The sequence below is a fragment of the Scyliorhinus torazame genome, chromosome 3 (genome assembly GCF_047496885.1).
Source record: "Scyliorhinus torazame isolate Kashiwa2021f chromosome 3, sScyTor2.1, whole genome shotgun sequence".
NCBI classification, from domain to species: domain Eukaryota; kingdom Metazoa; phylum Chordata; class Chondrichthyes; order Carcharhiniformes; family Scyliorhinidae; genus Scyliorhinus; species Scyliorhinus torazame.
The window spans coordinates 381,302,562-381,319,472 of NC_092709.1; positions in this window are offsets into that span (position 1 = coordinate 381,302,562).

Consider the following 16,911-nt stretch of genomic DNA (forward strand, 5'->3'; position numbering starts at 1 on the left):
CACTGTTACTCACAGTAATCCCGGCCGGCACTGTTATGCAGAGTACTCCCGGCCGGAACTGTTACTCACAGTACCCCCATCAGGCACTGTTACTCACAATGCACCCATCCGGCACTGTTACTCACAGTACTCGCGGCCGGCACTGTTAATCACAGTACTCCCGTCCGGCACTGTTACTCACACTACTCCCGGCCGGCACTGTTACTCACAGTACTCTCGCATGGCACTTTTACTCACAGTACTCCCGGCCGCCACTGTTACTCACAGTACTCCCGGCCGGCACTGTTACTCACAGAACTCCCTTCTGGCACTTTTACTCACAATCATCCCGGCCGGCACTGTTACTCACAGTGCTCCCGGCCGGCACTGTTACTCACAGTACTCCTGCGCGGCACTGTTACTCACAGTACTCCCGGCCGGCACTGTTACTCACAGTACTCCCGCCTGGCACTGTTACTCACAGTACTCCCGGCCGGCACTGTTACTCACAGTACTCCCGCTTGCCACTGTTACTCACAGTACTCACGGCAGGCACTGTTACTCACAGTACTCCCGGCCGGCACTGTTACTCACAGTACTCCCGTTTGGCTCTGTTACTCACAGTACTCCCGGCCGGCACTGTTATTCACAGTCCTCCCGGCCGGCACTGTTATTCACAATCCTGCCGTCTGGCTCTGTTACTCACAGTACTCCCGGCCGGCACTGTTACTCTCAGTACTCCAGGCCGACACTGTTACTCACAGTACTCCCATCCGGCACTGTTACTCACAGTACTCCAGTCCGGCACTGTAACTCACAGTACTCCCGGCTGGCACTGTTATTCACAGACCTCCCGGCCGACACTGTTACTCACAGTACTCACAGCCGGCACTGTTACTCACAGTACTCACAGCCGGCACTGTTGCTCACTGTACTCCCGGCTGTAATGTTACTCATGGTATTTCCCATCCGGCACGGTTACATAGAACATAGAACATAAAACATAGAACATTGCAGCGCAGTACATACCCTTCGGCCCTCGATGTTGAGCTGACCTGTGAAACCACTCTAAAGCCCATCTAGACGTTTTCTTTTTCGTCCATATGTCTATCTAATGCCCATTTGAATGCCCTTAGTGTTGGCGAGTGAACTACTGTTGCAGGCACGGCATTCCACGCCCTTACTACACTTTGATGCAAGAAATACCTCTGACATCTGTCCTATATCTATCTCCCCTCAATTTTGTGCTAGACATCACCATCCGAGGAAAAAGGCTCTCACTGTCCACCCTATCCAATACTCTGATGATCTTGTACATCTCAATGAAGTCACCTCTTAATGTTCTTCTCTCTAACGAAAACAGCCTCAAGTCCCTCAGCCTTTCCTCATAAGATCTTCCCTCCATACCAGGCAACTTTCTGGTAAATCTCCTCTGCACGCTTTCCAATGCATCCACATCCTTCCCATAATGCGGCGACCAGAATTGCACGCAATACTCCAAATGCGGCCGCACCAGAGTTTTGTACAGCTGCAACATGACCTCATGGCTCCGAATCTCAATCTCTCAACCAATACAATACCAATACAAGCTAGCACACCGTACGCCTTCTTAACAACCCTCTCAACTTGGGTGGCAACTTTCAGGGATCTATGTACATGGACACCGAGATCTCTCTGCTCATCCACACTGCCAAGAATCTTACCATTAGCCCAGTACTCTGTCTTCCTGTTATTCCTTCCAGAATGAATCACCTCACACTTTTATGCATTAAACTCCATTTGCCACCTCTCAGTCCAGCACTGCAGCTTATCTATGTCCCTCTGTAACTTGGAACATCCTTCCGCACTGTCCACAGCTCCAGCGACTTTAGTGTCATCTGCAAATTTACTCACCCATCCTTCTACACCGTCCTCCAGCAGTGTTACTCACAGAGGTCCGGTGCGGCGCTGTTACTCACAGTACCCCCGGCCGGCACTGTTACTCACAGTACTCCCGTGCGGCACTGTTACTCACAGTACTCCCGGCCGGCACTATTATTCAGAGTACTCCCGGCCGGAACTTTTACTCACAGTACCCCCATCAGGCATTGTTACGCACAGTACTCCCGTGCGGCACTGTTACTCACAGTACTCCCGGCCGGCTCTGTTATTCAGAGTACTCCCGGCCGGAACTGTTACTCACAGTACCCCCATCAGGCACTGTTACGCACAGTACTCCCGGCCGGCACTGTTACTCACAGTACTCCCGGCGGGCACTGTTACTCACAGTACACCCGGCTGGCACTGTAACTCACAGCACTCCCGGCCGGCACTGTTATGAATCAATTCGGGCAGAACACATGATAACCTTCCTTCTTGTTGGGGGCCTTATTGCTCTTTGACTGGTTTTGCAGGTGCCTAAAAACACTGTTCACTGACCTCGTCGCCAGTTGGGCAGCACAGCAGCACAGTGGTTAGCACTGTTACTTCATAGCTCCTGGGTCCCAGGTTCGATTCCTGCTTGGGTCGCTGTCTATGTGGAGTTTGCACGTTCTCCCCGTGTCTGCGTGGGTTTCCTTCGGGTGCTCCAGTTTCCTCCCACAAGTCGCAAAAGACGTGCTTGCTAGGTAATCTGGACATTCTGAATTCCATAAGACCATAAGACCATAAGACATAGGAGTGGAAGTAAGGCCATTCGGCCCATCGAGTCCACTCCACCATTCAACCATGGCTGATTTCAACTCCATTTACCCGCTCTCTCTCCATAGCCCTTAATTCCTCGAGAAATCAAGAATTTATCAACTTCTGTCTTAAAGACACTCAACGTCCCGGCCTCCACCCCCCTCTGTGGCAATGAATTCCACAGACCCACCACTCTCTGGCTGAAGAAATGTCTCCTCATCTCTGTTTTAAAGTGACTCCCTTTTATTCTAAGGCTGTGCCCCCGGGTCCTAGTCTCCCCTGCTAATGGAAACAACTTCCCTACATCAACCCTATCTAAGCCATTCATTATCTTGTAAGTTTCTATTAGCTCTCCCCTCAACGTCCTAAACTCCAATGAATATAATCCCAGGATCCTCAGACGTTCATCGTATGTTAGGCCTACCATTCCTGGGATCATCCGTGTGAATCTCCGCTGGACCCGTTCCAGTGCCAGTATGTCCTTCCTGAGGTGTGGGGCCCAAAATTGCTCACAGTATTCTAAATGGGGCTTAACTAATGCTTTATAAAGCTTCAGAAGTACATCCCTGCTTTTATATTCCAAGCCTCTTGAGATGAATGACAACATTGCATTTGCTTTCTTAATTACGGACTCAACCTGCAAGTTTACCTTTAGAGAATCCTGGACTAGGACTCCCAAGTCCCTTTGCACTTCAGCATTATGAATTTTGTCACCGTTTAGAAAATAGTCCACGCCTCTATTCTTTTTTCCAAAGTGCAAGACCTCGCACTTGCCCACATTGAATTTCATTAGCCATTTCTTGGACCACTCTCCTAAACTGTCTAAATCTTTCTGAAGCCTCCCCACCTCCTCCATACTACCTGCCCCTCCACCTATCTTCGTATCATCGGCAAACTTAGCCAGAATGCCCTCAGTCCCGTTATCTAGATCGTTCATATATAAAGAGAACAGCTGTGGTCCCAACACTGAACCCTGCGGGACACCACTCGTCACCGGTTGCCATTCCGAAAAAGAACCTTTTATCCCAACTCTCTGCCTTCTGCCTGACAGCCAATCGTCAATCCATGTTAGTACCTTGCCTCGAATTCCATGGGCCCTTACTTTACTCAGCAGTCTCCCGTGAGGCACCTTATCAAAGGCCTTTCGGTAGTCAAGATAGATAACATCCATTGGCTCTCCTTGGTCTAACCTATTTGTTAACTCTTCAAAGAACTCTCCCTCTGTGCGAGGGGATTTTCACAGTAACTTTACTGCAGTGTTAATGTAAGCCTACTTGTGACACTAATAAAGATTATTATTGTTGCAAGTTTGTGATGGTTTCAAATTTCAGTTTGCAGGCCTTAGAGGTTCAAACAAACAAAGATCTTTATTTCGAGGATTTAAACAAAAAAATTTTGAGTACCCATTTCATTTTTTCCAATTAAGGGCCAATTTAAACGTGGCCAATCCACCTAGCCTGCACATCTTTGGGTTGTGGGGGCGAAACCCACGCAAACATGGGTAAAATGTGCAAACTCCACATGGAGAGTGACCCAGAACCAGGATCGAACCTGGGATCTTGGCGCCGTGAGACTGCAGTGTTAACCCAATGTGCCACCGTGCTGCCCTATTTTGAGGATGTTAACACCACAGGCTGTCGTGCCACAATGCCCGTTTGCCCGCGCAAATGGCTGATTGCGCCATGTGATCAGTCTCTTAAAGCGCCCCTGCTCCACTGCAGGACTGGCAGTGAGACACCACAAGAAACACCATGGCTGCACCACATAAGTAGACAGGGAGAAATTGTTGCCATTGGTTGAAAGGTTGAGAATCAGAGGGCACCGAGTTACTGTGAATGGCGAGAGAGTCAAAGGTGACATGAGGAAAAGCAGTGTCCGGTGCTGACCTGAACTGAGAGTGTGGCGGAAACAGAGTCAAACATTGCATACTTCTCTGAAAGAAACGACAGGTTGGTGGGGAGAATTGAGGGGAGTGGGGCGAGCTAAGGATCTCTTGCTGAAAACCATCACCCAAATGATGGGCTGGACTGGAACCGTTCTCTGAATCAAAGTGCTAGGCAAGAACCATTCCAACAAAAAGATGTAATTGTCTCCTTTTGGGATACAGTAGAGATGTTTTTCTTATCAGTCCCTTGGGCAAAGTCTCAGACTAACATCCAAGCACAGTCCCAATTTCAGGGTGCATCAGTCACTAAGACCATGAAGTTCGTTCAACGTCCTTGAAAAATATTATCGGTTTATTCCCGTCATGGGAGATTGGAAATTGTTCCTTGATTCTCGCACCTTCTCTTTGAACGCTAATTTCTCTTTTACAGAGGTAAAATTAGATCTGGACTTTCAACCATGACACGCTATGGAGGAGTGTGCACAAGAAAGTTTGGTGGAGGAATCGTAACGGTGAGCTTCCCATTTCTCCTTTAACCTCCCCAGTCCATGTAGACTTTGGGTAACACACTGGCCTTGTCAAATGAGCTGACCTAAAACTGATGCTGAGCAGTAAGCTTGATGGGAGGGTACTGAGGTGCCCCCTCCGAGGGGAATAAGGATACTTATGTTGTTATTCCGTGCAATGTTTCAACAGGTTACTTTCAATCAGTGTCCGCTCAGGTGAGATCGATGTTTGAAAGTACAACGTTATAATCCGAGCTGATGTTACGATTGGACAAGTCAGATCCCGGAGTGGGACACAGCTCGATAGGTCAGGTGGCACGGTGGCACAGTGGTTAGCACTGTTGCTTCACAGCACCAGGGTCCCGGGCTGGAATCTAAATATACAAGGATATGTGTCCATTTGAAAGGACAGCAAGTTGGGCGGAGGGCGCAAGGCTGCATTGTTCGTAAGGAATGAACTTAAATCGGACTTCTGGGGCGAGATTCTCCGACCCCGCCCCACCCCCACACACCCCCCCCCCCCCCCCACCCCGGGCCGGGTCGGAGAATCGCAGGGGGCTGGCGTGAATCCCGCCGCCGCCAGTTGCCGAATTCTCTGGCACCGGAGTTTCGGCGGGGGCGGGAATCGCGCCGCGCCGGTTGGCGTCCCCCCCCCCCCCCGCGATTCTCCGGCCCGAATGGGCCGAAGTCCCGCAGGTAAAATGCCTGTCCCGCCGGCGTGGATTAAACCACCTCTCTTACCGGCGGGACAAGGCGGCGCGGGCGGGCTCCAGGGTCCTGGGGGGGGGGCGCAGGGCGATCTGGCCCAGGGGGGTGCCCCCACGGTGGTCTGGTCCACGATGGGGGCCCACCGATCCGCGGGCGGGCCTGTGCCATGGGGGCACACTTTTCCTTCCGCCTCCTTTGACAAGGTCCCTCATGGTAGACTAGTACAAAAGGTGAAGTCACACGGGATCAGGGGTGAACTGGCAAGGTGGATACAGAACTGGCTAGGCCATAGAAGGCAGAGGGTAGCAATGGAGGGATGCTTTTCTAATTGGAGGGCTGTGACCAGTGGTGTTCCACAGGGATCAGTGCTGGGACCTTTGCTCTTTGTAGTATATATAAATGATTTGGAGGAAAATGTAACTGGTCTGATTAGTAAGTTTGCAGACGACACAAAGGTTGGTGGATTTGCGGATAGCGATGAGGACTGTCTGAGGATACAGCAGGATTTAGATTGTCTGGAGACTTGGGCGGAGAGATGGCAGATGGAGTTTAACCTGAACAAATGTGAGGTAATGCATTTTGGAAGGGCTAATGCAGGTAGGGCATATACAGTGAATGGTAGAACCCTCAAGAGTATTGAAAGTCAAAGAGATCTAGGAGTACAGGTCCACAGATCACTGAAAGGGGCTACACAGGTGGAGAAGGTAGTCAAGAAGGCATACGGCATGCTTGCCTTCATTGGCCGGGGCATTGAGTATAAGAATTGGCAAGTCATGTTGCAGCTGTATAGAACCTTAGTTAGGCCACACTTGGAGTATAGTGTTCAATTCTGGTCGCCACACTACCAGAAGGATGTGGAGGCTTTAGAGAGGGTGCAGAAGAGATTTACCAGAATGTTGCCTGGTATGGAGGGCATAAGCTATGAGGAGCGATTGAATAAACTCGGTTTGTTCTCACTGGAACGAAGGAGGTTGAGGGGCGACCTGATAGAGGTATACAAAATTATGAGGGGCATAGACAGAGTGGAAAGTCAGAGGCTTTTCCCCAGGGTAGAGGGGTCAATTACTAGGGGGCATAGGTTTAAGGTGAGAGGGGCAAAGTTTAGAGTAGATGTACGAGGCAAGTTTTTTACGCAGAGGGTAGTGGGTGCCTGGAACTCACTACCGGAGGAGGTAGTGGAGGCAGGGACGATAGGGACATTTAAGGGGCATCTTGACAAATATATGAATAGGATGGGAATAGAAGGATACGGACCCAGGAACAAAGAACAAAGAACAAAGAAATGTACAGCACAGGAACAGGCCCTTCGGCCCTCCAAGCCCGCGCCGACCATACTGCCCGACTAAACTACAATCTTCTACACTTCCTGGGTCCGTATCCTTCTATTCCCATCCTATTCATATATTTGTCAAGATGCCCCTTAAATGTCCCTATCGTCCCTGCTTCCACTACCTCCTCCGGTAGCGAGTTCCAGGCACCCACTACCCTCTGCGTAAAAAACTTGCCTCGTACATCTACTCTAAACCTTGCCCCTCTCACCTTAAACCTATGCCCCCTAGTAATTGACCCCTCTACCCTGGGGAAAAGCCTCTGACTATCCACTCTGTCTATGCCCCTCATAATTTTGTAGACCTCTATCAGGTCGCCCCTCAACCTCCTTCGTTCCAGAGAGAACAAACCGAGTTTATTCAATCGCTCCTCATAGCTTATGCCCTCCATACCAGGCAACATTCTGGTAAATCTCTTCTGCACCCTCTCTAAAGCCTCCACATCCTTCTGGTAGTGTGGCGACCAGAATTGAACACTATACTCCAAGTGTGGCCTAACTAAGGTTCTATACAGCTGCAACATGACTTGCCAATTCTTATACTCAATGCCCCGTCCAATGAAGGCAAGCATGCCGTATGCCTTCTTGACTACCTTCTCCACCTGTGTTGCCCCTTTCAATGACCTGTGGACCTGTACTCCTAGATCTCTTTGACTTTCAATACTCTTGAGGGTTCTACCATTCACTGTATATTCCCTACCTGCATTAGCCCTTCCAAAATGCATTACCTCACATTTGTCCGGATTAAACTCCATCTGCCATCTCTCCGCCCAAGTCTCCAGACAATCTAAATCCTGCTGTATCCTCAGACAGTCCTCATCGCTATCCGCAATTCCACCAACCTTTGTGTCGTCTGCAAACTTACTAATCAGACCAGTTACATTTTCCTCCAAATCATTTATATATACTACAAAGAGCAAAGGTCCCAGCACTGATCCCTGTGGAACACCACTGGTCACAGCCCTCCAATTAGAAAAGCATCCCTCCATTGCTACCCTCTGCCTTCTATGGCCTAGCCAGTTCTGAATCCACCTTGCCAGCTCACCCCTGATCCCGTGTGACTTCACCTTTTGTACTAGTCTACCATGAGGGACCTTGTCAAAGGCCTTACTGAAGTCCATGTAGACAACATCCACTGCCCTACCTGCATCAATCATCTTAGTGACCTCCTCGAAAAACTCTATCAAGTTAGTGAGACACGACCTCCCCTTCACAAAACCGTGCTGCCTCTCACTAATACGTCCATTTGCTTCCAAATGGGAGTAGATCCTGTCTCGAAGAATTCTCTCCAGTAATTTCCCTACCACTGAAGTAAGGCTCACCGGCCTGTAGTTCCCGGGATTATCCTTGCTACCCTTCTTAAACAGAGGAACAACATTGGCTATTCTCCAGTCCTCCGGGACATCCCCTGAAGACAGCGAGGATCCAAAGATTTCTGTCAAGGCCTCAGCAATTTCCTCTCCAGCCTCCTTCAGTATTCTGGGGTAGATCCCATCAGGCCCTGGGGACTTATCTACCTTAATATTTTTTAAGACACCCAACACCTCGTCTTTTTGGATCACAATGTGACCCAGGCTATCTACACCCCCTTCTCCAGACTCAACATCTACCAATTCCTTCTCTTTGGTGAATACTGATGCAAAGTATTCATTTAGTACCTCGCCCATTTCCTCTGGCTCCACACATAGATTCCCTTGCCTATCCTTCAGTGGGCCAACCCTTTCCCTGGCTACCCTCTTGCTTTTTATGTACGTGTAAAAAGCCTTGGGATTTTCCTTAACCCTATTTGCCAATGACTTTTCATGACCCCTTCTAGCCCTCCTGACTCCTTGCTTAAGTTCCTTCCTACTTTCCTTATATGCCACACAGGCTTCGTCTGTTCCCAGCCTTTTAGCCCTGACAAATGCCTCCTTTTTCTTTTTGACGAGGCCTACAATATCACTCGTCATCCAAGGTTCCCGAAAATTGCCGTATTTATCTTTCTTCCTCACAGGAACATGCCTGTCCTGTATTCCCTTCAACTGACACTTGAAAGCCTCCCACATGTCAGATGTTGATTTGCCCTCAAACATCCGCCCCCAATCTATGTTCTTCAGTTCCCGCCTAATATTGTCATAATTAGCCTTCCCCCAATTTAGCACATTCATCCTCGGACCACTCTTATCCTTGTCCACCAGTACTTTAAAACTTACTGAATTGTGGTCACTGTTACCGAAATGCTCCCCTACTGAAACATCTACCACCTGGCCGGGCTCATTCCCCAATACCAGGTCCAGTACCGCCCCTTCCCTAGTTGGACTGTTTACATATTGTTTTAAGAAGCCCTCCTGGATGCTCCTTACAAACTCCGCCCCGTCTAAGCCCCTGGCACTAAGTGAGTCCCAGTCAATATTGGGGAAGTTGAAGTCTCCCATCACCACAACCCTGTTGTTTTTACTCTTTTCCAAAATCTGTCTACCTATCTGCTCCTCTATCTCCCGCTGGCTGTTGGGAGGCCTGTAGTATACCCCCAACATTGTGACTGCACCCTTCTTATTCCTGATCTCTACCCATATAGCCTCACTGCCCTCTGAGGTGTCCTCTCGCAGTATAGCTGTGATATTCTCCCGAACAAGTAGCGCAACTCCGCCTCCCCTTTTACATCCCCCTCTATCCCGCCTGAAACATCTAAATCCTGGAACGTTTAGCTGCCAATCCTGCCCTTCCCTCAACCAGGTCTCTGTAATGGCAATAACATCATAGTTCCAAGTAGTAATCCAAGCTCTAAGTTCATCTGCCTTACCCGTAATGCTCCTTGCATTAAAACATATGCACTTCAGGCCACCAGACCCGCTGTGTTCAGCAACTTTTCCCCGTCTGCTCTGCCTCAGAGCCACACTGTCCCTATTCCCTAGTTCTCCCTCAATGCTCTCACCTTCTGACCTATTGCTCCCGTACCCACCCCCCTGCCATACTAGTTTAAACCCTCCCGTGTGACACTAGCAAACCTCGCGGCCAGGATATTTATGCCTCTCCGGTTTAGATGCAACCCGTCCATCTTATACAGGTCACACCTGCCCCGGAAGAGCTCCCAGTGGTCCAGAAAACGGAAACCCTCCCTCCTACACCAGCTGTTTAGCCACGTGTTTGTCTGCTCTATCTTCCTATTTCTAGCCTCACTGGCACGTGGCACAGGGAGTAATCCCGAGATTACAACCCTCGAGGTCCTGTCCTTTAACTTTCTGCCTAGCTCCCTGAACTCCTGCTGCAGGACCTCATGCCCCTTCCTGCCTATGTCGTTAGTACCAATATGTACAACGACCTCTGCCTGTTTGCCCTCCCCCTTCAGGATTCCCTCTACCCGTTCGGAGACATCCTGGACCCTGGCACCAGGGAGGCAACATACCATCCTGGAGTCTCTTTCACGTCCACAGAAGCGCCTATCTGTGCCCCTGACTATAGAGTCCCCTATTACTATTACTCTTCTGCGCTTTGACCCTCCCTTCTGAACATCAGAGCCAGCCGTGGTGCCACTGCTCTGGCTGCTGCTGTTTTCCCCTGATAGGCTATCCCCCCCGACAGTATCCAAAGGGGTATATCTGTTCGAGAGGGGGACAACCACAGGGGATTCCTGCACTGACTGCCTGCCCTTTCTGGTGGTCACCCATTTCTCTGCCTGCACCTTGGGTGTGACCACATTTACATAACTGCGATCTATGACGCTTTCCGCCACCTGCATGCTCCTAAGTGCATCCAATTGCTGCTCCAACCGAACCATGCGGTCTGTGAGGAGCTCCAGTTGGGTGCACTTTCTGCAGATGAAGCCACCCGGGACGCTGGAAGCCTCCCGGACCTGCCACATCTCACAGTCAGAGCACAGCACCCCTCTAACTGACATTGCGTCAATTAATTAAAATTAAAATTTGTCTCTTTTTTTTTTTAAATACTTTTTTTTTTTTTTTTAAATTGCAAAGTTACTGTCAACTATCTGTTTCCTAGCACTAGATTTCTAATAGAAATGCGATAGCTAACTATAATACTCTCCGATCTCTGGCTTAGATATCCTCTAAATTATAATTAAGTTATTATGTTTAATTAGTTCCCAAATACTCAAATATTTTTTAAATTTAGGTTAGAATCCCAACCAGCCACTCAGGTCACAGCTTTTCTGTGATGTCGCTTCAATTTCCCCCCCCCACACACACACAATTTGAAAAAAGGTATAAAAGTAAAAAGTAAAAATCACTTACTTGCCTTCTGAGTGTCTGAGATGTTCTCAGGTTCTCTCGCTGACAGAGACTGCTCCTCCACCACCGATCCTTGACCTGCACAATGCTAATAAGTGCAGAAGTGTAGAAGATTGTAGTTTAGTCGGGCAGTATGGTCGGCACGGGCTTGGAGGGCCGAAGGGCCTGTTCCTGTGCTGTACATTTCTTTGTTCTTTGTTCTTTGTTCGCCACGGTCTCCACCATGGCAGAGACTCCCTCCACTGCGTATGCGCGGGGATGCCGTGAACGGCCGTTGACACTCCCGCGCATGCGCCGCTTGGAGATGTCATTTCCGCGGCAGCTGGCGGGGCACCAAAGGCATTTTCCGCCAGCTGGCGGGGCGGAAATTCGTCCGGCGCGGGCCTAGCCCCTTAAGGTTGGGGCTCGGCCCCTCAAGATGCGGAGCTTTCCGCACCTTTGGGGCGGCGTGATGCCCGACTGATTTTGCACCGTTATATAGAACATAGAACAGAGAACGATATAGCGCAGTACAGGCCCTTCGGCCCACAATGTTGCGCCGACATGGGAAGTCAAAAAACAAAAGCCATCTAACCTACACTATGCCATTATCATCCATATGTTTATCCAATAAACTTTTAAATGCCCTCAATGTTGGCGAGTTCACTACTGTTGCAGGTAGGGCATTCCACGGCCTCACCACTCTTTGCGTAAAGAACCTACCTCTGACCTCTGACCTATATCTATTACCCCTCAGTTCAAGGCTATGTCCCCTTGTGCTAGCCATTTCCATCCGCGGGAGAAGGCTCTCACTGTCCACTCTATCTAACCACCTGATCATTTTGTATGCCTCTATTAAGTCTCCTCTTAACCTTCTTCTCTCTAACGAAAACAACCTCAAGTCCATCAGCCTTTCCTCATAAGATTTTCCCACTATACCAGGCAACATCCTGGTAAATCTCCTCTGCACCCGCTCCAAAGCTTCCACGTCCTTCCTATAATGCGGTGACCAGAACTGTACGCAATACTCCAAATGCGGCCGTACCAGAGTTTTGTACAGCTGCAACATGACTTCATGACTCCGGAACCCAATCCCTCTACCAATAAAGGCCAACACTCCATAGGCCTTCTTCACCACCCTATCAACCTGGGTGGCAACTTTCAGGGATCTATGTACACGGTCACCTAGATCCCTCTGCTCATCCACACTTCCAAGAACTTTACCATTAGTCAAATATTCCGCATTACGGTTATTCCTTCCAAAGTGAATCACCTCACACTTCTCTACATTAAACTCCATTTGCCACCTCTCAGCCCAGCTCTGCAGGTTATCTATCTCCCTCTGGAACCTGTCTGTAACCTACTACATCCTTCCGCACTGTCGACAACACCACCGACTTTAGTGTCGTCTGCAAATTTACTCACCCACCCTTCTGCGCCCTCCTCTAGGTCATTGATAAAAATGACAAACAGCTACGGCCCCAGAACAGATCCTTGTGGTACGCCACTTGTAACTGGACTCCATTCTGAACATTTCCCATCAACCACCACCCTCTGTCTTCTTTCGGCTAGCCAATTTCTGATCCACATCTCTAAATCACCCTCAATCCCTTGCCTCCGTATTTTCTGCATTAGCCTACCGTGGGGAACCTTATCAAAAGCTTTACTGAAATCCATATATACCACATCAACTGCTCTACCCTCGTCTACCTGTTCAGTCACTTTCTCAAAGAACTCGATTAGGTTTGTGAGGCATGACCTACCCTTCACAAAGCCATGCTGACGATCCCTAATCATATTATTCCTATCTAGATGATTATAAATCTTGTCTCTTATAATCCCCTCCAAGACTTTACCCACAACAGACGTGAGGCTCACCGGCCTATAGTTGCCGGGGTTGTCTCTGCTCCCCTTCTTGAACAAAGGGACCACATTTTCTATCCTCCAGTCCTCTGGCACTATTCCTATAGCCAATGATGACATAAAAATCAAAGCCAAAGGCCCAGCAATCTCTTCCCTGGCTTCCCAGAGAATCTTAGGATAAATCCCATCAGGCCCCGGGGACTTATCTATTTTCAGCCTGTCCAGAATTGCCAACACCTCTTCCCTACGTACCTCAATGCCATCTATTCTAATAGCCTGGGGCTCAGCATTCTCCTCTACAACATTCTCTTTTTCCTGAGTGAATACTGAAGAAAAATATTCATTTAGTATCTCGCCGATCTCTTCAGACTCCACACACAATTTCCCATCCCTGTCCTTGACTGGGCCTACTCTTACCCTAGTCATTCTTTTATTCCTGACATACCTATAGTTTTGGGCGCCAGTCGGCGGACATCGCGCCGAACCGGAGAATTTCACCCCAGGTGCCTAACCTCCCAAGCGGACCCAAAACAGCTGATTTTCCAGGATTCTTGGCTCAGAAAAGCCACCCAAAACTCCGAAAAACCCAAGAGGCATTAGCAGTGCAGACGCAGAAGAGAAGATGCCAGCAAACGGTAGCGCAAAAGGCCGGCGAGAAGGCAGAGGCGGTGGCACGGGGCAGCAGCAGCAAGCAGGCGGAGCAGCGGGCACACGAGGCGAGGCGGAGGCCCCGCCGAGACAAGACGAAGGGCGACCCGAACAGAGGAGCACCAGCAGGCAGCGACGACCCCCCCCCCCTCCCACACGACACCGGGGGGAGGGATGGCAGACATTTCTTAAAAAAGAACTGGCGGCCATGAGGGAGGCGATCCAAATTGAACCCCAGGTGGCAGTGAAAGAGGTGGCGAAGGAGGTGGTCAGGTGCCCTCCAGGCACGGTAGACGGCCTGGGACAGAAGTTGGAAGACCAGGAAAGACAATCCTTGACGTGGAAAGGGCGGGAATTGACCAGAGTGACAGGACCGTGGCTCTGGAGACCGAGGTGAAGAGGTTGGTGGCGGCCCAAGGCAACCTGAGGGGAAAGGCAGCGGAGCAGGACAACAGGTCCAGGCTGTGGGCCTGCCACAGGGGGTGGCGGAAAGGGACCCATTGCCCGACATCGCCCGATTGCTGGTCGGGACCGAGACAAGACTCACAGGTCGCCCCGGCCAACACTCAACACGCTCTACAAGAGAGGGCTGAGGTTCCGCATGTTGTTCCCGGCCAGACTCTGGGTAACTTATTAAGGGAAAGAACATTCCTGCGGCACCCCGGCGGAGGCCGTGGAGTTCGTGAAAACCAACAGTCCAGAAAAGGAACATATGCAGCAACGGTGAGGGCAGCTGGGAATAAGTCACAAGGTGGTGGAAGAAACGGAACGAAGATCTGCTGTACGGACTCTGGTTTACGTGGGACTGTGCTGCCTCGTTCTCGGTGTGTTTGTGCGGGACTGTGCTGTCTCGTTCTCGGTGTGTTTGTGCGGGACTGTGATGCCTCGTTCTCTGCGTCTTCGTGCGCGACTGTGCTGCCTCGTTCTCGGTGTGTTTGTGCGGGACTGTGCTGCCGCGTTCTCGGTGTGTTTGTGCGGGACTGTGCTGCCGCGTTCTCGGTGTGTTTGTGCGGGACTGCGCTGCCTCGTTCTCGGTGTGTTTGTCCGGGACTGTGCTGCCTCGTTCTCGGTGTGTTTGTCCGGGACTGTGCTGCCTCGTTCTCGGTGTGTTTATGCGGGACTGTGATGCCTCGTTCTTTGCGTGTTTGTGCGGGACTGTGCTGCTTCGTTCTCGGTGTGTTTATGCGGGACTGTGCTGCCTCGTTCTCGGTTTGTTTGTGAGGGACTGTGCTGCCTCGTTCTCGGTGCGTTTGTGCGGGACCGCGCAGTATCGTTTTCGGTGTGTATGTGCGGGACTGTGCTGCCTTGTTCCCTGCGTGTTTGTGCGGGACTGTGCTGCCTCGTTTTCTGCGTGTTAATGCGGGACTGTGCTGCCTCGTTCTTGGTGTCTATGTCCGGAACTGTGCTGCCTCGTTCTCGGTGTGATTGTGCGGGACTGTGCTGCCTCGTTTTCGGTGTGTCTGTGCGGGACTGTGTTGCCTCGTTCTCTGCGGTTTGTGAGGGACTGTGCTGCCTCGTTTTCTGCGTGTTAATGCGGGACTGTGCTGCCTCGTTCTTGGAGTCTATGTCCGGAACTGTGCTGCCTCGTTCTCGGTGTCTTTGTGCGGGACTGTGCTGCCTCGTTCTCGCTGTGTTTACGCGGGACTGTGCTGCCTCGTTCTCGGTGTTTTTTGTGCGGAACTGTGCAGCCTCGTTCTCATCGTGTTTGTGCGGGACTGTGCTGCCTCGTTCTCGGTGTGTTTGTCCGGGACTGTGCTGCCTCGTTCTCGGTGTGTTTATGCGGGACTGTGATGCCTCGTTCTTTGCGTGTTTGTGCGGGACTGCGCTGCCTCGTTCTCGGTGTTTTTTGTGCGGAACTGTGCAGCCTCGTTCTCATCGTGTTTGTGCGGGACTGCGCTGCCTCGTTCTCGGTGTTTTTTGTGCGGAACTGTGCAGCCTCGTTCTCATCGTGTTTGTGCGGAACTGTGCAGCCTCGTTCTCATCGTGTTTGTGCGGGACTGTGCTGCCTCGTTCTCGGTGTGTTTGTCCGGGACTGTGCTGCCTCGTTCTCGGTGTGTTTATGCGGGACTGTGATGCCTCGTTCTTTGCGTGTTTGTGCGGGACTGTGCTGCTTCGTTCTCGGTGTTTTTTGTGCGGAACTGTGCAGCCTCGTTCTCATCGTGTTTGTGCGGGACTGTGCTGTCTCGTTCTCGGTGTGTTTGTGCGGGACTCTGCTGTCTCGTTCTCGGCGTGTTTGTGCGGGACTGTGCTGCCTCGTTCTCGGTGTGTTTGTGCGGGACTGTGCTCTCTCGTTCTCGGTGTGTTTGCGAGCGACTGTGCTGCCTCGTTTTCGGTGTGTTCGTGCGGGACTGCGCTGTCTCGTTCTCGGTGTGTTTGTGCGGGACTGTGCTCTCTCGTTCTCGGTGTGTTTACGCGGGACTGTGCTGCCTCGTTTTCGGTGTGTTCGTGCGGGACTGCGCTGTCTCGTTCTCGGTGTGTTTGTGCGGGACTGTGCAGCCACGTTCTCTGCGTTTTTGTGCGGGACTGTGCTGCCTCTTTCTCTGATGTTTGTGCGGAACTGGGCTGCCCCGTTCTCGGTGTGTTTCTGCGGGACTGTGCTGCCTCTTTCTCGTTGTGGTTGTGCGGGACTGTGCTGCCTCGTTCTCGGTGTGTTTGTGCGGGACTGCGCTGTATCGTTTTCGGTATGTCAGTGCGGGACTGTGCTGCCTCGTTCTCTGCGTGTTTGTGCGGGACTGTGCTGCCTCGTTCTAGGTGTCTATGTCCGGAACTGTGCTTCCTCTTTCTCGGTGTATTTGTGCGGTTCTGTGCTCCCTCGTTCTCGGTGTGTTTGTGCAGTTCTGTGCTGCCTCGTTCTCGGTGTGTTTGTGTGGGAGTGTGCTGCCTCGTTCTCGGTGTTATTGTGCGGGACTGTGCTGCTTAGTTCTCGGTGTGTTTGTGCGGGTCTGTGCTGCCTCGTTCTCGGTGTGTTTTCGAGGGACTGTGCTGCCTCGTTCTCGGTGTTTTTGTGCGGGACTGTGCTGCCTCCTTCTCGTTGTGTTAGTGCGGGACTGTGCTGCCTCTTTCTCGGTGTGTTTACGCCGGACTGTGCAGCCTCGATCTCGGTGTGTTTGTGCGGGACTGTGATGCCTC